The 23,647-nt window shown below is 46.9% G+C and overlaps 1 protein-coding gene across 1 annotated transcript in view; it reads right to left on the reverse strand.

The window, feature by feature from the left end:
- Window positions 1–23,647, reverse strand: part of BSN (bassoon presynaptic cytomatrix protein) — a 1,737,600-nt gene that overhangs the window by 611,982 nt on the left and 1,101,971 nt on the right. The window lies entirely within an intron of this gene.

A 23,647-nucleotide genomic window follows, 5' to 3' on the forward strand; every position in this document is an offset into this window, starting at 1 on the left:
GCTTTACCAAAAAAAGGATTGGCAACAGAGATGCGAAACCAATTAGAGCCTGGTATTCCCAGGGAAGTAAACCTGTACATCTACTAACCATTTCCAACCAAAGGAGAGGAATTGTTGCATCAGCAAAGATCAGAGACCAACCAAGAAGGATGGCTAGATCAAGCACAACACGTTCACCTGGGCAACTAGACAATGCCATGAAGCATGGATCCAATACGCTGATTGGTCCGACCTGGCCCCACATACTGCAGAGTTCAATATATTTAGCACCACGTGATGGTAATAATGGTGTCACTGCACTTAGATACTTGTAGAATATGAAATGAAGCATTATTTATACTAATATCATTGTTGTTATTATTATTAAGGCCATGGTGCAAATCTGGAAGTTGGGGTCAGGGAGAGATGGCCCAAAACACCTTGACAATGACTTTTTTACATTTTTAAAAAAACTTTATTTAAGCAAACAGGTAGACAGATTGGACACGGGCGCACACCACCTTCATCATAGATGATAGTAATTAATGCATTGGTTTACATTGCACATCAACATTCTGCACAGAGGTTATTTCTTTACGCTTTCCCAGATTGAACATGGAATGGGTCTCATATTCTTTGGTCTACTCGCCGCAATTACCGTCATAATATAACACTCCTCCTTTTCATTTACATAAGTTAGATTTCTGAGCCATTCTTCACATGATGGTGCCACTTCGATTTCCATTTCAGGAAAATATTTTTTTTCGCAACCATGCAGCATATATTAAACAATCTATGCATTTTAATGGAAACTTTCCCAATATCACCCAATACATATTTAAGAGGAAGGAGCGTAGGAGGTATCCCACTCCGGCAACCTCCTGCCAAAATTCTGATACGTTAGGAAAATTCCAGAACATGTGAATCGAGTCAGCTACCTCCCATCCACATTTCATGCATTTATCTACTGCACTTGGAAAACATTGTGACACCCTAGCAGTTGTATAACGTAATCGGTTTAAAACCTTAAATTGAATAACACATATTTGTGCATTGAGGGCGACATCCTTTGTTAGAAGGCAGTATCTACGCCATTTAGTCTCATCAATAATCATATTCAGATCTATTTCCCACTTAAACTTTGCAGTGTTTCATAGCGTCTGAGCAGCCTGCACAGTCTTGTATAGCCTCGATACTTGCCCCTTCGGTGTGTCACTCAGCGCTATCACATCAATACACTCACATGATTTTGGTTTCTGGGGGAACGACGGCCATCTCTGGCGCACTGCAGCCCTTATTCTGAAGTATTGTAATAATTTAACAGGGTTCGTCCCCAATTTCTCTGAAAATGTCTCTTGCGTCACAAATCTCCCCCTGGAAATAGATCACCCAGCACCATTGATTTGCTCGGGTCCCAGGATGCCTGTATATCAGAGTCATACATGTGAGGGAGACCCGGACAGTTCCAAAGCCTGATCTTGTTATTATAGGGAGTTATGACTGTTCTGAGGTCTGTTGGAGCTGCACAATATCGTTACAATGCCTGATGTACTGGACCGGGGTCAGGTACATCCCAGTGTCCTGTCTATTGCGCTTGGGCGACCAGATAATATAATTCATTAGTACCCGGCGAGGGCCCAATCAGAATGAAAGAGCCATTCTGATTGGCCCTCGCCGAGTCAATACCAGGCCGGGAATCCCTCTGTTGGGATTCCATGGCCTTTGTCCCCGGCAGGGGGGGGGGGTGGCAACCCCTCAGCCAATGAGGATGCTCGAAGCTGGGCAATCCCTGCTCCGAGCCTCCCCACGGCTGAGAGGCTGCCTTCGCCCCCCGCCGGGGACCTCGGTAAGGCTTTGTTTTTTTTTCCCTCCTCCCACCTCTCTTCCCTCCCCACCCCACTTACCTTCTATCCCTTGTCCCCCGTAGGGAACGATGGCAGCCTCCTGCCGTGTGGAGACTCGGAGCGGGGCCATCCCCGCTCCGAGCCTCCACACGGCCAGAGGCTTCTATCGTCCCCCGCCGGGGACCCAGATATGTTTTTTTTTTGTTTTCCTGCCCGTTCCTTCTGCCCTCCCAACCGCACTTACCTTTTTTTTTCGGGAGCTGACGCTCTGGAAATACTTCTGTTTCCAGGACGTCCGCCCCCGATGGCCGCCATGGAAAGGGAAAACAGACTCTGTTTTCCCTTTCCATAGCGGCAGCCATTTTCTTTGTCATCTTTTTTTTCTTCTCCTGAAACGCCGACGTTTTAGTGCCCCGGTCATGCAGTTTTTGCGGGCCGGGGTACTAATAGCAATATGCCCATCTGGTAATGCCCCGGGCCTTCGTTAACTATAACTATGGGCCCCAGGGCATTACATGAGTCGGTAATGCCCCCGCCACTCAGGGCATATTGCTTAAATAATATAATTCAATATAAATCCGGAGCCGCTAGGCCCCCTTGCTCATAGGGGTCAGCCAGCCCCTTCTAGCTCATACAGGGGGTACCCCCCCCAGACAAATTGCACTACCATAGATCGAAGCTTTACAAAGAACCCTCTCACTGGCCAAATCGGTATAGAGGTAAAATAATATAGAAGTTTGGTCACCACCACCATTTTTAGTATGGATAATCTACCATATAGGGAAATCGGGAATCTAGCCCGCAACTCTAATTTAACTGCAAGAGCTTTAAGGTCTTGTGATTATCTTTATATAATGTCCGCTGTGTACGGGACACCGCCACTCCCAAATATTTAAAACTAATTGGGGCACATCTAAGTCCTTTCAGGTCGACTGGTATAGTAGTACCGTCAATGAGCGGAAACAATTTGGATTTAGCGGTGTTAACCTTATACCCTGAATAACAAGTAAACCTAGCCACTTCCTCCATAATAGGCCCTAGGTTCTCATCCGGGTTCCGTATATACAACAATGTGTCATCTGCATGTAGGGAGATAATCTGGGGTTGGGGGGTGCACTCTCTATGTGTATCCCCCTATGTGTGTGGAGTTCCCTCATCAGTTAGGCCAGTGGTTCTATCGTGAGCACAAACAGTAACAGGTAAACGGGGCAGCCCTGTCGTGTTCCACGCGCCAATGCGAATGCTTGGGATAAAACCATGTTAGTTCAGACCCTGGCTGTCAGGTTCGTATATAGTAGTCTCACATACCTGACAAAATTATCCCCTATATCGAAATGCTTAAGTACCCCAAATAGATAATTCCAGGATACAGACTCAAAAGCTTTTTCAGCATTGAGAGATCCTGCTACCGCCTGGGCCTCTGGATTAATCTGTGACATTATACCAAAAAGGCACTGTAAGTTAAAGGCTGTTGATCTTGTGGGAATAAAGCCCGACTGGTCCGGATGTACAAGATATGTAATGTACGGGAGACACCTGTTTGCTAATACTTTGGCATACATCTTGGCGTCAGTATTGATTAATGGCAATGGACAGTAGGAAGCGACTTTGCCCCAGTGGTCTACCTGGTCTTGGCAATACTGAAATAACTGCCTCAGTGAGTGTGTTGCCCGGCCACCAATGACTCTTCCAAAACCCTAAGCAGTCGTTGCGTCAGGGTCTCGCTGTATGTCTTATACAATTCAATACCCAGTCCATCTGGCCCGGGAGCTGTACCGGAAGATAGCGAGGTAATGGCACTAGCTATTTCTTCAACCATAGCAGGACCATCCAATGTCTCACGGGTCTCCGTGGGAAGACCCGGGAGAGCAATCCCTTTTAAATATAATTCTACTCGTTCCTCAGTACAGATGCCTGCATTCACGTAGAGTCTTATAGAATTGCAGAAACTCATCATTAATCCCCTTAGTGCATGTCAGGAACCCGTCCCCCAAACCCCCCCCCGCTGTCCCTTCAGTTCCTGTGATAGGCATCATCCCCCTCTCTCCCCTAACCACACCCGCTAAGAAACACCCAGGTAGATCTTCCTCTCTGTATCGACGTGCCTGGGCAGGTTTTGTCATATAGCGTATCTCTCGATCCGCTAATTTGCAGAACTTTAACAGGTTACTCTTAATTACCCTAAGAGTGCCTTATTTGCAGCTATGCCATATTCGTTCTCTAACCTGTGAATTCCGCTTCTGCTAGCTCCCGCCTGGTAGCCTTCAGTACCCCAATAATGACCGAAATCATTGTGCCCCGCAACCAGACCTTATAGGTTTCCCATATCGTGGTGTATCTCGGAAGTGAGCCCTCATTCATCTCAAAGAACGCATTAATCTTCTCCCGTAGGTCCTCTAACAATGCACCGTCTACTAGCATGGTCAGTGGCATCGTCCACAGGGGCCAGGGACGCGCGAACCACCGAGTTTTAGTGACATCACCACCGGCAAGTGATCCGACAAAGTACAGGGTAAAATTCGACGTGGTGCCCACATTGCCGAGAGCAGCCAGAAATCGATCTGTGGCATAGAATCATGGACCGTAGAATGATATGTATATTCGGCTGCCCTCGGATGTTCGTCCCTCCACACATCAACCAGCCCCAGCTGTCCCATCACCTGCCTTATCATTTTAGCCGCAGCAGACAATCCACACTGTGTGGTGTTCGACCGGGGCAGCCAGAAATCAATCTGTGGCATAGAATCATGGACCGTAGAATGATATGTATATTCGGCTGTCCTCGGATGTTCATCTCTCCACACATCAACCAGCCCCAGTTGTCCCATCACCTGCCTGATCGTTTTAGCCGCAGCAGAGAATCCACGTTGTGTGGTGCTCAACCGGTTCCTAAGGAGATCTCTAAGATTGTATTAAAGTCACCACCCCAGATGATGGCGGCATCTACCATCTTCACCAGAATCTCAGACACCTGGCTATAAAATCCTGGGTCGTCAATATTCGGACCGCAGGTGTTAACTAGTATGACTCTCTCACCTGATATTTCCCCTCTCACTATAATATATCGGTTTTCAGTTTTCAGTGTCCGCCTGTATCTCCTCTGCTTGAAAACGCAGCTATCGATGCACTCCTCTAGCTTGAGATGAGTAGGCTGCGTAATATTTCTGTCGCCCCCATTTGGGTGCAAACCTGTCATGTAATGGTCCTAGTGAGTGTGTTTCTTGCAAGATTACTATTTTGGGGGAATGGCAGCCTAATTATCCTATAACATTCCTAGCTTTAATAGGATTGATTAGGCCCAAAACATTCCACAATATCAGTCCTATCACTTCACCTGGCATTTAGTTGTAACCAAAAACAATGATCACGCATATCTCTCTATTAACCAATTGGCATGCAGTACAACCCACGTCCAACTACCCACCCATCACCATCCGCTTTTGAAAACCTATTTATTCCCTTCCCCACCACCCCAACCTGCCCATCTAAGGCCCCCACTCTAATACCCAACCTGTCTTAGAAACTTCCCTTTTCAACCCTGCACCCTCACCATCCGCCACAACTTGATGATGTCGCACTTGTATAACCATGGACATTTCCTGGGGTGAACTGTAAGCAGTCACAACTTCTGTAGGCTGGCCAGTGGTCACTCACCCTGGCTATATTTTAACAAATTCTCGTGCCTGCGTATTTCACAGTATTTACCAGATCCAAAGTAAAACTTCTCCTGATCAATCGTCCATGCCATTCTGTCTGGCATCTTCCCTTGGGTTCTGATTTGGCTCTCTCACGTGCTCCGGTACTGGGAGCGGGATCGACGCATCAACATTAGCTGTAGCATCCACAGGATTTTCAAAAAAGTGGGCTCTTCCCCCATGCTCGCTGCATAATTTTGTGGGTAACATAAGGGCATACGGGACATGTCAAGCCCGCAAAGTCGGTGTAAATGTGAATGTTGTTGGCTTCGTAGAGGAGCGTCTCCTGTTTTCTAGACAATTTCAGAATGAGGTCTCTGTCTCTATAACTAAGCATTTTTGCAATAATGGGGCATGGAGAGGCCCGGGGTCTAGGACCCGGGGCCAGAGTACGGTGTGCACGCTCAACTAAAAAGTGTGTGGAAAACTGATCTGTGCCAAATCAATCGTTTCATAGGTCCCTTGCATGCTGCCTCGGGCACTCCGACAATACGCACATTGTCCCGCCTCAAATGTGATTCAAGATCGTCGCATTTCCCTCGGGTCTTAGTGAGTTCTGCCTTCCGCCTTCAATGTTGCAATGCCACAGTCATGTTGACTCACCTTGTCTTCCACTTCACCTATCCTGGTTTCAGCCTTGTTAATACGGCCGCTTTCCTTTTCGAGTTTGATTCTAGAGACCCAATGGTTGCCACAATATCATCCAATTTGACATTGACGGCCATGAAGCCATCTGTGCTAAGCGTCCCCCTTGCTCCGGGGTTGCTGGCCCGGTGATTGACACATGGTTGCTGGTGAATGAGTCCTTTGGGCCATGTTTCTTTCAGGTTCCCTTAGTCATGTTGCTCCCCCAGCTGTCACTTATTGTTATAACCAAGTTTGTGATAATGAACACAACAGCTACAGAAGGAATGTCTAATGTTCACTTAAAGGATACAGACTGGTAGTTGCAAAGGATACACTCGATGTCTTCTCCATTCTACTGTTGTCAGAGGTAGAACGTAGTGTCTCAAGAGAATCCTTCTAACTAATGTCACTCTCTGACTAGTAAAAACCCACAGTCAAAGAGAGCTATTAGTGAGAAGGGCAGGAGTGGACCAAGATTCCACAGGCTGTCGATAGAGAGTGGACTAAGTAGAAGGCTAATTGTTACAAAAGGACAGTAAAAACCTATGTTAAATACACTAACCCGGATGTACAGCCACAGGTAAGTCCCAACAATGTCCGATGAATCCAAGGAGAAAACAACGACAAGGAAAGGGTAGTGAGGACTCTAACCCGGGCGGAACGAGGGCCGCACTAGAGTCGGGTTGGTGCACACAGGTAAGCATCCAAAGTTCTGTGCACTTTGTAGTAGGAGGAAAGAAAATCTTGATCCAGGAAGATAAACCCTTTACAATAGTTGAAGGTCCAGTTGAGTCTTGATCAGGAGTGAGTACAGAGACTGTCAGACTAAACTCCCCTGCAAGTAGGATGGGATTTAGCAGAGGAAGTATATTCAGAATGGAATTAAATGTCTACGGAAAATGACAAAGAGTAATGAGGTTAATAGTATTGCCGTATTGGATGTATATGGAGTGGAACTCTGCTGGGTGTTGATTGCAGTCCGTGGAATTACTATGTCACGTAGGAACGTGGCAGGGCTCCGTCTTGCAACGAAGCAACAGATTGAAGAGCGTCGTATAGGAACGCGACGGGGCTCCGTATTGAAACTAGATACATTTAGTAGAAGGCTGCGTAAGAACGCGGAAGAAACGAGTAGCTCTGAGACGAGCTGGGAGGTTGCCTGAAACTTCGTAGGAACGCGGGGAAAGGCAACTGCTTCTTGTGAAGAAAAGAAGAGCGTCTACGAATAACAGCAGAAGCAAGCTCTGGAACGCAGATACCAAAAACGAACAGAAGCGCAGCTGTAAGGCATCAGCCTCGTTAAATAATGTCAGCTGACGTGCACCTGACCAACGCGATGACGCGTACGTTGGTCATGTGACGCGAGCTCTCTCAGTAGCGTCTCCCGGCCAATTTCCATTGAGTATAGAACGGCCTGGCCGTTCTGAAGGCTGAGGATGCCGGGAAATAGGAGCGTTTGGGGTAAGTAACAGACTCTGGGGTGGCAGGCATGACACTTATTTACCACAGTTTGGTCGGAGGAGGTTTTGCCAGTTGTCTCTTCTTCCAAGAGGCGGTTTGTTCACACTACATGTCCAAACAGACCTAATAATGTTCTAGCACAGGATTCGGTCCCCGCAACAAAGTGCCCCAAAGCAAACAGCGTTTCCCCGAAAGGGTAGTGTGATGAGCCACCACACCTTAATCAGTGCCCAAAACCGGACACAGTCCTCCAGGGCTTGACCACAGGACCGCCCCTTCACCTATTGCTGCTCAGCCTCATCAAATGCGGGGTCATCAAGTCTCACTAACGCCAGTGTCTGCCAGTATATGTCTGCCAGTATATGCGAAAGAACAGGGAATGGGTTGCTGCAGCGCCAGCACTAGTTGGCCAACCCCACAGCCAATTGGTCACCAGCACCCCTGTGTTCCATATAGCAGTGCACCCAGTATATTCCTTTATAATCAATATGTACCAGTGGTTATCGTCATTGGGTCTTTTTTCTTACCGGTGTCCCTTGTATGTTGCTTGGTCCGGGATTCAGATTTTATTTATTTATTTGCATTTTTAAAACGCTCCCACAGCCTGCAGGCATCGAGGCGCTGTTACAGGAATTGTTTGTTTTTAGTTGCGTAATTGTTTTTTGTTATTTTTTGTCTTAGTTGCATATTTATAACGCGCTTAAATACCCACAGGTTTCTAAGCGCGGACCCGGGGATCGAACCTGTGTTGCTTTGTGTCGTCTTGCTTCCAAGGCGAACACGTTGCCGCAGAGCAATCCTCCCAGGACAGATGTACCTCTTTAAGCGCCCAAGGGTATTCGGCAGCCTCCTCACACCTGTGCTTGTCGCCCGCCAGGCTCTACTCTCAAACACTATAATGTCCAGGACCCAGCCGTACTCCAGCTCCAATAAGGGGCCACTCACTGCAGTAGCCTTTTACAGAAAAATGTCAGTGGTAAGAAACCATGTATTTCTTCTTAGTGTCCATTCAGCTACGGGGGATTTCCTTTCGAGCGTCAGCCTGTTTCTGATGTTACACTACAGCGTTCCGGACTAGATGAAAGCAACTAATTGAAATGGTGTGCCTTCACATTGATGGTACAGGTGCACACTTTTGGACTTTGGGTACTTCTATATGGATGATAGTAGTCTGGGTCTGCGGATGTGGGCCCAAAGTGTCAGTAGTGTCTTAGGGTAAAGGTGCACGAGGGGTGTGTCAAAACTTTATCCGGCTGAACTGCCTACCTGGCCAGGTCTGTCAGTACCCCTGATCAACCCCAAGTCAATTGCATGCGTTTCTTCCTGCAGCCGGTCCCTTGTGGATGGGTTTCCAGCCGGAGGGGCGACCGCACAGGTCTCACAGACTCCCCTCCGAGTTGAGTGGTATACCGTGTGGTATGGTTCGGATATTTATTCGGTGCTGCTCCCTGGATTACGACACCTACGGTCTCTCATTTCGCTGTGGCGTGGAGGGCGTCAAGGAACAGGTCAAAGGATGTGTATTTTATCCGGGGTGCAGGTCCAAACCATGTGCGATCAGGTGTGTTGCAGAAACCAATGTGCAATTATGAACCAAACCGCTGATGCTCTCCAATGATTACTCCCACCGGTGGTCTTTTCGCGACTGCACCGTGTTCCTATGTTTTGTTCAACGCAGCTCCTTGGGGGGTGCTTTAGTCCGCTTGGAGCCGTCAGCTCTGGCGCTCCTCCACCATACAAGCCTATGCGGCGCCGGGCTCCAGTAAGGATTTTGCCGTCGGTCCCGGATGCCCCAGCTACTGCCCCCTGGAGCACTGCACTGCAGAGACCTCCAGAAGATTGTATTTCTGTCCCCAGCTCGCCGTAGGTTGCCAAACTCGGTCAGCTGCTGCTCCGAGTCAACAGCTATCACAGCATCGACAGAACGTTCACTAAGCAGTTACACTCGAGGATATAATATTGTTCAGGATTTCACCGGGGCCATACCTCACGGTCAAGCCGCCATTTTCCTTGCTGCTCAGCAGCATCCCTCTTGGACAATGAAACATTTAAGAGACGTTCATTCTAACGAAGCACTTTGTGTTGCTAAATTGATCCCAAAACAATTTGGGGGTCATGCCCTCTGAGATAATGCTGCATGTCCGGTCCAGAAAGGGAGACTTAAGTCTTAAATGTTGCAGGAAATATTTATCCTGAAACATCGCTTCACACTAGAAGGTGGGAGTCCTATAGGTTCCACAAACATTTCAGGGGCATTTATTTTGGGAAAACACTGCAGGTTGAGAGCTAACTAACAAGTCCCAGAGCATAGTATGAGACATTCATATTGAGATAATGCTGCATGCTATGAAACTGAGTCACAGGTCACAAGTCCCAGAGAGTTGAGAGACATTCACTTTGCGGCAGCACTTCATGTTGGGAAAATAAGTCACAAAGTCCCAGAGCAAGTTCACATTCATGTATTTTGAGATGACGTTACTCCCTGGGAAGCTGTCACAGTACCAGAACAAATTGCAAAGGTCCATAAAATGGCATTTTGAGAAAAACAATCATGTAAGAGAAGATGTCAAAGACTACCCTGCATTGTTATAGGAGACTACAACAGCCACCAAGAACTGGAGAGGCTGGTACAACGTAAAGTGCAGAAAGGCGAAGACTTTATAACCTGAGCAAAATCTGTTCCTCGCCATCATACTCAACTCAAAGTAAAGTTCAGATCAAATGTTATCTATGCGAATATCATTGATGTGGTCTGCCTGACATGACAATCCTTCTTTTAATGATTACAAATGTGATTCGAATTAATTTAATTCCCAAAATCTTCTCATATCAATTTTCACTCCAAAACACATGACGTAATTCCAAAATGTAACCACAGCTTTCATTCCCAAGCTACAGGAGAAGCACTTGCTGGCTGCAATCTGCATCTCAGAAAGGACAATCAGTTAGGGCATATATACTGCCCCACTGATTCTCATCCAGCATGCATACAGCATCAAACTTGTGTCTTGCCACAAAGACAATGTTATTATGACCACCATTTTGGTAAACTGGGAGACCTGGCTCTCAAGCAAATTGGAAAAATGCAGAGGCAGAGGCACCATTCGAAAGGCTCCCTTTGCTGAAGCCCTGTATCAGCAAAGTGAACAGACTTCCAGTGTAACTAGAATGGCATTTTGAGGCTTTTAGGACATGTTGTGGACTTCCATCTGAACCACCATAAAGTGAACAGAGAGTAAGCTCCAGCTCCAGCGTCCCTATTAGGCAGTGTTCATATCATGATTGCCATGGAACAATTTTTAAAACATCTAAGGTTTGAAAAATATTGCGTTTCATTTACCCTTACAATAAGGCCATGTTGGTGGTCTAGAATTTTTGAATGAAAATTGTATGATGTAAAATGTACACAGAACTTTAACAAAAAACGTTTTCTCCTGTACACAAGGGAATTGCGTAAGAAAAGGAAAACAGTGTTTTCAATGGGGATTTTGGAAGAAGGTGAAAAGTGAGTATCCGAATGCAAGTGGTGGGTTGAGAGATATGTTGATGGTGTATTGCTGATCTTCCATCATCAACTTACTAAATGATAGTGCTTCTGAAATGATTTGCTAATTTAAGCATGTTGAATGTTATGCTAAGTATAGATGTAACAAGTGCATCTGGCTGCGGGCCTCATTACAGACTTGGAGTTAATGGTAACCAGGTGGTATTTACCAAATACCACTGATTTAACTCCCTCTGCATTTTAAATACAGATAGAGGAACTACTTATACCCTTAAAATTCACATTTAATTTCCTCCAACCCAGAGATGTGCCTCCCTTGACTACAGGATAACAACTTTTTAAATGAGGATATAACAAGAGGGTGAAAACCTGGGTATCCCTGGTGCCCACCCTCATTCTTTATTTCCCCATTTAATGCATAACAGTGTTGGAATCAGCACTTTCATGTACAGTAAAAAATGTGCATTACTGCTATGAACCACTGCTGTATATTATCAATTTTCACCAATACAATGAAGGTTGAAAACAAATACAGCAAGTGATTGTTCCAGCCTACTACCAGCGGTATTCCAAATATACCACTACCATTTCCACTCGGGCCATGGTAAAGCTGCAATTTGGTAGAGTTGAACAAAAATAATCCCAGTCATTAATGAGGCCCCAAGCCTCGCTTTTTTTATTTCAACAAATCTGTCCCCACCAGTTGTTTGTCACAGATAAATGTACCTACAACATGGTCCTACCAATACCATCCTTTCTAGAAGCACTCAATCATATTCAGCCCTTCAATAGGCTGTACATGATGATTGTCTTGTATATCATGTCATTCAAAGCATGCTTTTGAAAAGTCACTGATGCTGCCTTGGCCTTAACAACGTGCCCCAAAGAGGATGGATGGGCCTATGAAAAGCATTGTAAGATGCATTACAAAATGGGTCTTATTTCTTTGGTTTTTCGTAGCACCTTACACTGCAATATCTGATTGCATCGAAGAGACGCAAATTTATCAGGTACATATATAAGAGGTATGCACTGTAGATTTGTAACCAGCATAAGACACAAACAACCTGCAAGCTGATCGAAGAAAAAGACTGCGTTCACTAAAGAATATTAGTACAAATGTAAGGGTTCTTCATGTATCCAGATTATGGATGATTTTATTTATTTATTTGTTTATAAGGCGCCGAAAGCCCACAGGCATCGGGGTGCCACAAACAGATATTGACTTACACATAACATGTTGACTGAAAGGTACAGAACACGAGGCGCTTGGTATGCCAAGACACAAAGGTGGACAAGTACTCCTCAGGGTTGTTTAGTTCATTTAAATAGGTAGGTCTTTAATTGCTTTCGGAATCTGAGGAGGTTGGGTTCCACTCTCAGATTCAATGGCCGTTTATTCCATTGCTGAGCTGACCGGTTAGGGAAGGCTTTGCCTATCCCATTTGCTTTCCTTTGAAGATTAGTTGTAATACGCCCTTGGGTCTCAGATCTTAGAGTGCTGGTTGGAATGTAGCCCACGATCTTGGACTTCAGGTAAGCCAGAGCTTTGCCATATAGGCACTTGTGTGTAAGTGTCATTAATCTGAAAATTACACGGTCTTCGACCCTGAGCCAATGTAGTTCCTTTCTTGCTTCACTGAGATGGTCAGTTTTTGCTTTCAGCTTAATTATCCGAACAGCATGGTTCTGAATATGCTGGAGTTTAGTCAGGCATTGTTTACTAGCCCCCAATAGTAGGGCATTGCCATAGTCCAGTCTAGACAGGATGGTCGCTCTGGCTATGGTAGCGCAGTTTGATTCGTTCAGAACAGGTCTGATGGCTTTTAGCAATCTTAAGTAATTTGAGCAGTTTTTGCTGACGTAGAAGGCTTGAGCATCTGAGCTCAGGGAGGCTTCCAAAGTCATGCCCAGGGTTTTCACGGTAGTCACTACTTGGATGTGGTACTCTTATTATGAAGGATTCATAGCTGGATTGTAGTTTAACCCTGGCATGTTTGGACCCGAAGACCATTAACTCGGTTTTTTCCCCGTTCAGACACATCCAGTTATGATCCATCCACTGTTCGATGATATTGTAGAGTTCATATACCATTTTGTTGTCTTTTACGTGGTCCCCGCTCATTTTCACTACCAGCTGAGTGTCGTCAGTGAAAAAGGCGTTAATGTTGTCTAACACCTCACAGAGGAGGCGTAGATATAAGTTGGAGAAGTGGCGAGAGACTGGCTCCCTGGAGGACACCACAGAAAATGTTATACTTGCTTGAGAATTTGTCACCCCAGTGTACTCTGGCAATTCGGTCTGCTAAGAATGATGATAGCCAGCCTATGGCTTCCCCAGAGCAGTTGGCGATTTTCTCCAGTGCTTCCTGTAGTAGTTGGTGGTCTAATAAATGAAACGCAGCACTGAGGTCTAGCAGAATCAGTAGACCAGTGTTGCCCCTGTCGATGATACTTAGCATTTTTGTCTGTAGGTCCAGCACTGCAGTTTCGGTGCTGTGTGCAGCACGGAAACCTGATTGTTGGTGGTGCAGTATTTCGTTGGTCTCTACATATGCTTGCAGTTTTGCAGTTGCGACTTTGTCCATAACTTTTAGAATGAAATTACAATTTGTTGTAGGTCTTAAATTCCCTGGCTCTCGTTGGTCTAAGTTGGGCTTTTTGACCAGTGGGGTGTTGGTCACCTATTCTTGGGAACCATTTGGTCTCGGAATGAGGTGTTTACCATTCTTGTGGGTACAGGTGCAAATATGTCGGCATTTCGAGTATGATTTTCGTGGGAAGTATATTTTCTGCACATGATGAAGGCTTCATCGATGCCAGGGTATTAAGCATGTCTGCCGTCGTAATTTCTTGAAAACGAAATTTGTCTGGAAGATCTGTTTTCTTTTTCATGTGTGGTTGTTGGTACTTGGTTTTATTAAGTTGGGTGTTCGCTATTACTTCACTTGCTTTAGTGATCTTATTACAGAATACGACCTGAATGTTTTCACATTCTGCTTGGGGCGGGACAAACGCCTGAGTCAGAGACTCAGATTTTGTCGATAGATTTTAGTATCTCGAACAGTTTAGCTGGAGCATTGGAGGCTTTCTGAATTTGTGTATTAAAGTAGTTCTTTTTAACTTCTACAAGGTTCCTTTTGTAGGAACTCTCGAGTTCCTTCCAGCTGTCCTTGTTACTAGTGGTTGGATTTTTCAACCATCTGGCTTTAAGCTGTCTTTTTTTTTGAGCCGCTAAATCTGAGGTATACCATTTCTGATGGTTGGTATTAGGTCTAACTAGTTTAGGGCGGACGGGGGCTAATTGGTCAATGTGGTGTGTTGTTCATATTTGGATATGATTTTCTCACAGGTGTCATCCTTGCTAAGGTCTGCTAGGATGTTATTAACACAAGACACTAGGTGTGTTCTTTCGATTTTCTTAAAATTTCTACATGTCGTTTTCTTGGGTTCATTGGGAGTTTTCTTGAGAGGAGTGGGCAGGGTCAGTGTAAAGGATATTTTGTTGTGGTCAGACCAGATCCACGGAGTGGTTGTATAGTTGTTGGTGGCTAGATTATTCGTGATGATCCAGTTTAGCTGGTGACCATTGTCCATTGTGGCTTCGGAGTTTTTAACTTGGAAATCAAGATCGATTAGAGCCTTCTCTAGGTCTATCGCTTTTCTGTCCTTGGGGTCACCCCGCCAGCGATTGAGATCACCTAGGACAGCGTGTATGAGTTGGGACTTTTAAGTAGATTGAGCAGTCCAGTGAGCTCCTCATTGAATTCTGACGTAAGAGATGGCGGTCTGTAGATGAGCACAAAGTTCACACAGTTTGTGTCAGTAGGGCAATATTTCAGATGAAGTGTTTTGCAGCCTTGGCATGTCAGGGTAGATGGAAACATAAGTAGTGAATCTTGCATTATCATTGCTACCCCACCCTCTTTTACTGTGTCTCTATTAGTGTGATGTATGGTGTAGCCTGTAGGAACCGCAATGGTGCAGGTGGGACCAATTCGGTCTTGAAGCCATGTTTCGGTGAGGCACATGACATCAAGGTTCTCCTCCAGTATGAAAACATATACGTTTTGTGCATGTTGGTTTAGGGAACGCGTGTTTAGCAAACATACCTTTAGATTTATGTTTGATATGATTTCACTTGGGGTTGTAATACTCTTGTTTGTTTTATGTTTATGTGCCTGTTTCTGGATGGGTTCATATTTCAGGAGCGAGCAGTGTAGGGTATTGTGGGTATTATGAGGATGTATTGTACCCCGTTCCATGACCTGCATAGCATGTTGTTGGATTGCCTCCATACGTTGCAAGTCATGTAATTCAACCCAAATGTCACCCATGGCTTCAATTTCCATTCTTACCGTGTGCTGTGGTAAGGCTGGAGAAAAAGTATCAAGGGTCTGGCCTACGCCAAGGGACAGCGGGACCGGCGCAAGACCGGCTTGTCACTCGAAGCGCCGGCGCTGAAGCGCCTGACGTTACGAGTTAAAGGGTACCGCTGCTTCTGGGACTTGTAGTCCATCAAAATCTTATTATTGCCTAGGTAGGCTGTGGCAAGTCCTTTGCTGCACTGAGTGTGACACAGGTAGTGGCAGTGCACCCTAACACAATTAGCATGCAAGGTTCACCAAACTAAGACGCAGATCTCAATACAATACAATCGGGTCGCACACGCTACTGTATAATATCACAGCACGTGTCCCTAATCAGTTACAAGTCAGAGAGCGTATGCAGTAGTCAACAATGGGTTAAGGTAGTTTGCACCGCCATTCCTTGGTAACAGAGTGTAGTTGCAAAACAAAACAACAGTCACCCAATAAGCCCAGAGCTGGGAAGGACCACCCACCTCAGACAACCCTTGTTGCAGAGTGGAATCAGGTGAGCCTTTTAAGAGTGAGGCCGTCGGGACCGGCGCAAGACCGGCTTGTCACTCGAAGCGCCGGCGCTGAAGCGCCTGACGTTACGAGTTAAAGGGTGCCAGTGCTTCTGGGACTTGTAGTCCAACAAAATCTTATTATTTTTTCTCGTTTTACAGAGCTTGGGTCAAGTAAAAAAAAATTGCAATAAAAGTCAATCGAGTAACATGTGTCATAAACTGCGTAAGTCTACCTGTGATTTGAACAGCTCTCAATCAAAGGCAAACAACAAACTGTGTGCATCTTTCCTATTGGCTTTGACAGCCTTCTCTTTTTAAGCACAAGTTGAAATATACAGACGGTTATTGAACCCTTTCCGATTGTAGAATAAGACTACAATATGTACACTCCAAGTGGCATAAGAGGGTGCTGAAAGATCCAGAAAGGTTTTATGTGTTTAAACTACATTTTTTGTATGCGGAAAGCATAACAGATAAACTATACAAATTATTAATTTCTGTCATGGATTGTAATATAAATCATGGGGGGCGTGGTCAGGCGGCAACCAAGGTGGATGTGCCTGCCGTAAACTCCCCTGTGCGAGCCTAATAAGCCCTGCAAATGCAGTAATTATAGTATAAAAACCCTTTTTTCATGGTGATATGATATAATATGGCATTTATAACGCGCCTATACACAAATATTTCAAGGTAGTGTGATTCCTATGAAATCAGCGACCTCACAACTCGAAGAATGCAGCGAGCTGCTGCAAGCTCTTGGCAGATCGAGTTGGGGTCCGACACAGCGTTTGAGGCGGCAGAAATGTTGGATGCCGCGGGGAGAAGGATATTGTGAAGCTTGACCCCTTGCAGATCTAAGGGGCATCTGCAGCAAAGGCCATAACGCATCTAGATAGGGGCCTGATTTGAAGCAAGATATCAGGCCCGCGATCGGTGGTTGGAGTGCCAGTAAAGTCTTGGCAGTGTGGAACTCCAGCAGCGCGGAGGCTGCCCAAGTAGCGACCTGAGGCTGCAGCCAAGTGCTCTCTGCTTCCTATGGTGGCTCGGCGGTGGTGCACGTTGCGGGACACGGGCCGTTGGTGGAAGGCCGACAGGAAGGCTGTGAGCGGGAAGGTCGGATCTCCACTTCCTGCTAGCTGAAGGAGGGAAGGGGAGTGCAGACCGGCCTGCATGAGAGTTGTGGAGGCACCAGTGAGTATTTGGCGCCAGCGGTGGAGGTGGGCGGGCTGGAGCGGCAGGAAGAGGGCCAGCAACGTTTGTGAGACACTCCAGTGGGGTCTCCCAGGTTGTAGCCTGAATTGTATGAACACTGACTCCCCCACCAGCTAGTGAAGACACGAGGGTGGAGGGGCAAGGTTCTCTAAACGGGCTGGAACTGACTGAGCAAGTGGGGCTATGTAACGCTGCAGGAGACCACAACATTAAACACAGAGTTTGCCAGCTCCCACTGCATCCACCTTTAAACAGGCCTTTACATTTGTAATTGGCGTTGGGCTTGAATGGGAATGGGGAATGGTTCCCGGGATGGGGACTTACCGGGTCCTCCAAGGTTGGAATGCTGCCCTGGTAAGTCCCTATTTCGGGAACCCGGACCCAGAATGCGGTAAGGGGGTAGCCATGGTGCTAATAGCACCATGGCTACCTCCTACCTCGTAATGAGGCCATATGTGCCTGTTGGCAACAGATAGGCATGATGTTAGTGATCTTGGATTCATGTCTACAAGCTTGCATTACAATCATGTTACATTATGTGTGTCATGCTCATTTTGTGAGAAGTAATTGGGTGCATTGGCTCTGATGTATGCTCCTACATGTGGGTGGTGGGAGTGGACATTGCCTGTTGGCCTGCCAAGGTGGCTTGTTGTGCATGCGGTGGGCCATCAATTTGTGACATGGACTCCCTTGGCACACATGCGCGCTTCTCATGTGTCCATGTGTCGGGCTGCATGTTTCTTCTACGATGCTTGTGCATGGCTACATCTACCCGCATCCCCGGCACGTGTGTGATAACATGTTCAAGGCCCTCAAACGTGTAGCGCAAAGAGCAAGGTAACATTACTTGTTTAAATATTCTAGTAAAGGCCCACACCTATCCTGGTATTTACTATGGCCTTCTTCCAGGTTTGCACACAGTTGCTCTATCAATAGTAGGTGTCAAACTTTATAATACCAAACATCTACACGTGGCGGTTCAGGGTTGGCCAGATCAATCCAATTATTAACTTAGCTGGCAGTGTCAGGCTAATATACGTTTCCGGTTACCCAATGGAGGTACACCCAAAAACGTCACTACTGGATCCAATGGGATCTGGAAGCCTACTATGTTAGTGATGGCTCTGCCAACCTCCTCCCAGAATCTCTGGATCCCCAGGCACTCCCACCAACATGTAACAATGTACCCAGCTTCTCACATCTCCTCCAGCATTCCCTCCTATTGGTATCAGGTAATATTATCCCCATAAATATGGTCGCCATACATAATGTTGCTGGGAAAAGTTTGTGGCAACATTATGTATGGTGACCATAAATATGGGGTCAAGGAGAGCAGAGGTGTCCGCCACTCCACTTGAAAAAAAAAAAGATTTTGGGGGTTGCAGGGGTCTCCCCTGCATGTTTAATGTGATAATGTCCCTGCAAAAAACTTGCAATTTTTCAGCGACTTTTTTGCCAGGCGTCATTTTTGCAGGGACATTATTACATGGAACCCTCTACTATTAGAGTCCGTAAATGTGGGCATCATCTGAGGTGTAATTTAGCTTCTGTACAGTAACTTATATTTGGTTTCCCTGGGTTGTAAACAGGCCAACAAGTCCCTGACTCCCCTCCAAACCATTTCCCATTGGTACGTTGATATCCTACAATTATGGTTGAACTCCCACTGTTTCAGATAATCCCAGTTTTGAAAGATACTTTTTTACACTCCTTGCAGGATTTTATTTGTCCCCTACGAAACGAAACATGTTGATGCACCAGCACCTGTTCTCTCTCCAGCCAATAAAGGAGCCCTTGTTTTCTGCTGGCAGGAACTCGATGGATAGGCGTCAGGGTGAGGGGAAGGACGTTCAGCCATCCCTCACCGCTACTTCATCCTAAACGTCAAAGTCCAGTCTGGTTATTGTGTGAGGGGGTCTAATTTTTTGGGCTGCTAAACACACCTCTACCGTTTCATTCCCCCCCACTGCCTGGTCCATCCACCTCCATTGCTTCTCAGAGTCTAATTTGCACCACTCCCCCAGGACTAAGCCCCCATTACAAGTTTGGAGGTATTTCAGAGGTAAATCCTCTGAAATACCCCTAAATGGATTTACAGTTACCACCACTTGGTCCTGTGGACTTACCACGGGATTAGAAGTGGTGGTAGGTGGTGTAAATCCCCATTTTCTGGAGTCCCTAGGACTCCATTGGGGATTGTTGACGGAATCACCACTGGTGAAATGACAAGTGATTATTCTGCCGATTTCTGGGCACTGATGCCCATTGCAACGAGATATGCAGGTCCCGCCGGTCGCACGTAAGAAGCTGGAGGAGCACTTAGCGGACAGAACCGCCCAAACTTTGTTGAAAACCAAACAATGTTTACTCTGCTAATGGGAATCGTGCCAACTGCCTACTGGTGGCTAAACTTAAGAAAACCCAGTGATGCGGCGGGGAGAGGTGGAGAAACTAAAACTATTTGAAGAAGGGAAGCTGACCAGCCCTCAGCCCAAGCCCAATATCTCCAAGGGGTGAACGTTCTGAAACTGTCAGAGACAGAGCTTGCATCCCTGGAGGCCCCAATTGTACTGGGGGAAGTGGAATGGGCCATCAAGTCGCTGAAGGATAAGACCCCCGGGCCAGATGGCTTTAAAGCTCCATTTTATAGAAAATTCAGCGTTCTCTTGGCTCCCTTCCTGGTTGATCTTTTCAACTCATTTGGCGTGTCAGGTAACATAGCTCCTACCATGGATATCTCAACAATGGTGCTGATTCCAAATCCAGGGAAGGACCTGACACTATGTGCTTCATACCGACCCATTGCCCTTACTAATATAGACTCCATACTCTTCTAGAAGATTCTAGCCAGCCGCATGATGCAGGTTCTCCCCAGAATTGTAGCAGAGGATCAAACAGGGTTTATTGGTGGGTGTAGCGCCCATGACAATGTGACACAGGTTTTTAACTTGCTGGAGGTGGGGGAGAGGTTGGGGGTTGGAATGGGAATTGTCGCACTGGACATGCACAAGGCCTTTTACAGGGTAAGCTGGGGGTATCTCAAGAGGGTTTTGGAAAGCTTTGGATTTGGTCCCGGTTATGTTAAATGGGTTATGGCGATCTATCAGAGCCAGTCAACGTCTCTCTGGGTTAATGGGCAATCCTCGATTGGGCTGCTAGTTTCCAGGAGTACCAGCATGGGCGTAGGACATGGGGGGGGGGCAGGGAGGACAAATCCCCACCACAATTTTAAGTGTGGGGGGTGTAATGTCATTTATCCCCCCCAGAATTTGTGTTTGGTGTGTCGTGCAGGGATCAATGTTTGAAGTGGGGGAGGGGCTGCTTACTATGTAAGCTGCCCTCTCCCCCAAGGCCCCCAAAGCATGGGGGCAATACCCTGGGGGCAGATGGGTGATCATCTGCCCCCAGGGACGGGGGGCGAACAAAAGAAATATATTATTTTGTTTAAACGTAGTTTTGGGTGGGGTTGGTGCGGGTGGGACCACTAGCCACCAGGGATTTTTGCAAGGGGGGTTGGCCCTCTCCCCCCCACCCTAAGGGGATGGGGCACCTTATGTAGCCCTCCCTGGGGGCAGATTTCTGCCCCTAGGAAGGGGTACATGAGATGCCCTCCATGCATTTCGGGTGGGGGGAGAGGCCACTGCAAATATTGGCAGAGCCACCCCTCCCAAGCCTGGGGCAGTACGTTTTGACCCCCCCCTGGGGGCAGATGGCCACACATATGTGCCCATCTGCCCCTAGGGAAGGGTACAACAAAAATATATATATTCTAACCTGTTTTGGGTATGGGTGGGGGTTACCACTAGACCACCAGGATTTTTTTATGTTTGAAAGGGGGGTGGCCCTCCCCCCCACCCTAAGTGGATGGGGGCACCTTATGTAGCCCTCCCTGGCGGCAGATTTCTGCCCCTAGGAAGGGGTACATGAGATGCCCCCATCCATTTGGAGTGAGGGGAGAGGCCACTGCAAATATTGGCAGAGCCAACCCGCCCCCCAAGCCTGGGGCAATACGTTTTGCCACCCCCCTGGGGGCAGATGGTCACACACATGTGCCCATCTGCCCCTAGGGAAGGGCAAAACAAAAATATATATATTATAACTTGTTTTGGGTGGGGGCGGGCGGGTCCCACTAGACCACCAGGATTTTTTGTGTTTGAAAGGGGGTTGGCCCTCCCCCCACCCTAAGTGGATGGGGGGGCACCTTATGTAGCCTTCCCTGATGGCAGATTTCTGCCCCTAGGAAGGGGTACATGAGATGCCCCCATCCATTTGGGGTGAGGGAAGAGGCCACTGCAAATATTGGCAGAGCCACTCCGCCCCCCCCCAAGCCTGGGGCAGTATGTTTTTCCACCCCCCTGGGGCAGATGGTCACACACATGTGCCCATCTGCCCCTAGGGAAAGGCAAAACAAATATATATATATATATATATATTATAACTTGTTTAGGGTGGGGGCCCACTAGACCACCAGGATTTTTTTGGTTTGAAGGGGGACTGGCCCTCTCCCCCCACCCTAAGTGGATGGGGGCACCTTATGTAGCCTTCCCTGGGGGCATATTTCTGCCCCTATGAAGGGTTACATGAGATGCCCCCATCCATTTGGGGTGGTGGGAAGCTGCTGCAAATACTGGCAGAGATACCCCCCAAGCCTGGGGCAGGACGTTTTGCCCCCCCCCCCGGGGGCAGATGGCCACACACATCTGCCCCTAGGAAAGGGGCAAAACATAAATAAAACAAATTATAACTTGTTTTGCGTGGGTGTGGGGGGCCACTGAACCACCATGGATGTTTTTAGTGGAAAGGGGGTGGCCCTCTACCCCCCACCCCAAATGGATGGGGCATCTCATGTAGCCCTCCCTGGGGGCAGATTGCTAGCACAATCTGCCCCTAGGAAAGAGGCAAAATAAAAAATAAATAAAAAGAATTATAACTTGTTTTGGGTGGGGGTCACTAAACCACCATGGATGTTTTTAGTGGAAAGGGGGTGCCCACGGGTGTCTTCTTTTCGGAAATGCATGGGGTTCTCTGTTTTCCTTGGTGGCTTCGACACCCTAGGCCCACATCTATAGGTTGTCCACATGAGCAAAATCTGTTTGCCGAAAGGCTTGGGGTTTTCAGTGGGTTAGCCTTTTGTGTTTTTGCCTGGTAGGTGCATCCACACATGTGAGGTCCCTTTTCTTGTCGGGACACCTGTGGGAACACGGGAAGGTAGGACATCTGTTGTTGGCGGCGTGTTTCGGTGGGTGGGCAGAGGGAAATGTCTCTGAAATTTGGTGGAAAAAAACACAATTTTCAGACATTTCACTCTGGCCACCCACTGAAACACGCCGCCAACAACACATGTCCTACCATCCTGGGTTCCCACAGGTGTCCCGACGAAAACGGTACCTCACATGTGTGGGTGCACCTACCTGGGCACAAAGGGAAAAGGCTAACCCACTGGTTACCCCCAAAGGGTTTGGGGAGACAACCTACAGATTTGGGCCTAGGGTGTCGAAGCCACAAAGGAAAACAGGGTACCCCATACATTTCCGAAAAGAAGACACTCGTGGAAATTCACAGAGGTCTGACTTGCGCGAATCGCCCCAGAATGTATTACCCCCAATCCCTGGCAAAGTCTGAAATTTGGTGAAAAAACTACAATTTTCAGACATTTCACTCTGGCCACCCACTGAAACACGCCGCCAACAACACATGTCCTACCATCCTGGGTTCCCACAGGTGTCCCGACGTAAACGGTACCTCATATGTGTGGGTGCACCTACCTGGGCGCAGAGGGAAAAGGCTAAACCACTGGTTACCCCCAAAGGGTTTGGGGAGACAACCTACAGATTTGGGCCTAGGGTGTCGAAGCCACAAAGGAAAACAGGGTACCCCATACATTTCCGAAAAGAAGACACCCGTGGAAATTCACAGGGGGCTGACTTGCGTGAATCGCCCCAGAATTTATTACCCACAATCCCAGACAAAGTGAAAATTGTGTTTTTTCCACCTAATTTCAGACTTTGGCAGGGATTGTGGGTCATAAATTATGGGACGATTCGCGCAAGTCAGACCTCAGACACACACGTCTCCTTGCACCACACAAAAAAAGTAGCAACTTGCAGGAGGTAGAAAAGGCTGCAACTCCTTTATTTGGAAGGAGTCCACTTACAGGTGATCTGCCTCTTAACAAGCTGGCATCATAGCTTTGGCCACTGGAAGTAATTGTTATTTCCTCTCTCTTACCATGAGCTCATAGTCAGACGAAAAATCCAGAAATGCAACATACAAAGACATGTTCGTTGCTGCTGCATCCTTTAATTTTCTTCTGTTTTCTTTTCTTCTTTTCTCTTGTTTTATACAGTGATATTTGTAATTTAATACATACTGCTATTTTAATTCTAATTGTGTGTAAAGTCGAGTTCTTTGACTAAAACACAATAAATAAAGCAAAGACCCCAAGATGTCC

This window comes from Ambystoma mexicanum, chromosome 2p (genome assembly GCF_040938575.1).
Source record: "Ambystoma mexicanum isolate Mex_15411 chromosome 2p, UKY_AmexF1_1, whole genome shotgun sequence".
Lineage (NCBI taxonomy): Eukaryota > Metazoa > Chordata > Amphibia > Caudata > Ambystomatidae > Ambystoma > Ambystoma mexicanum.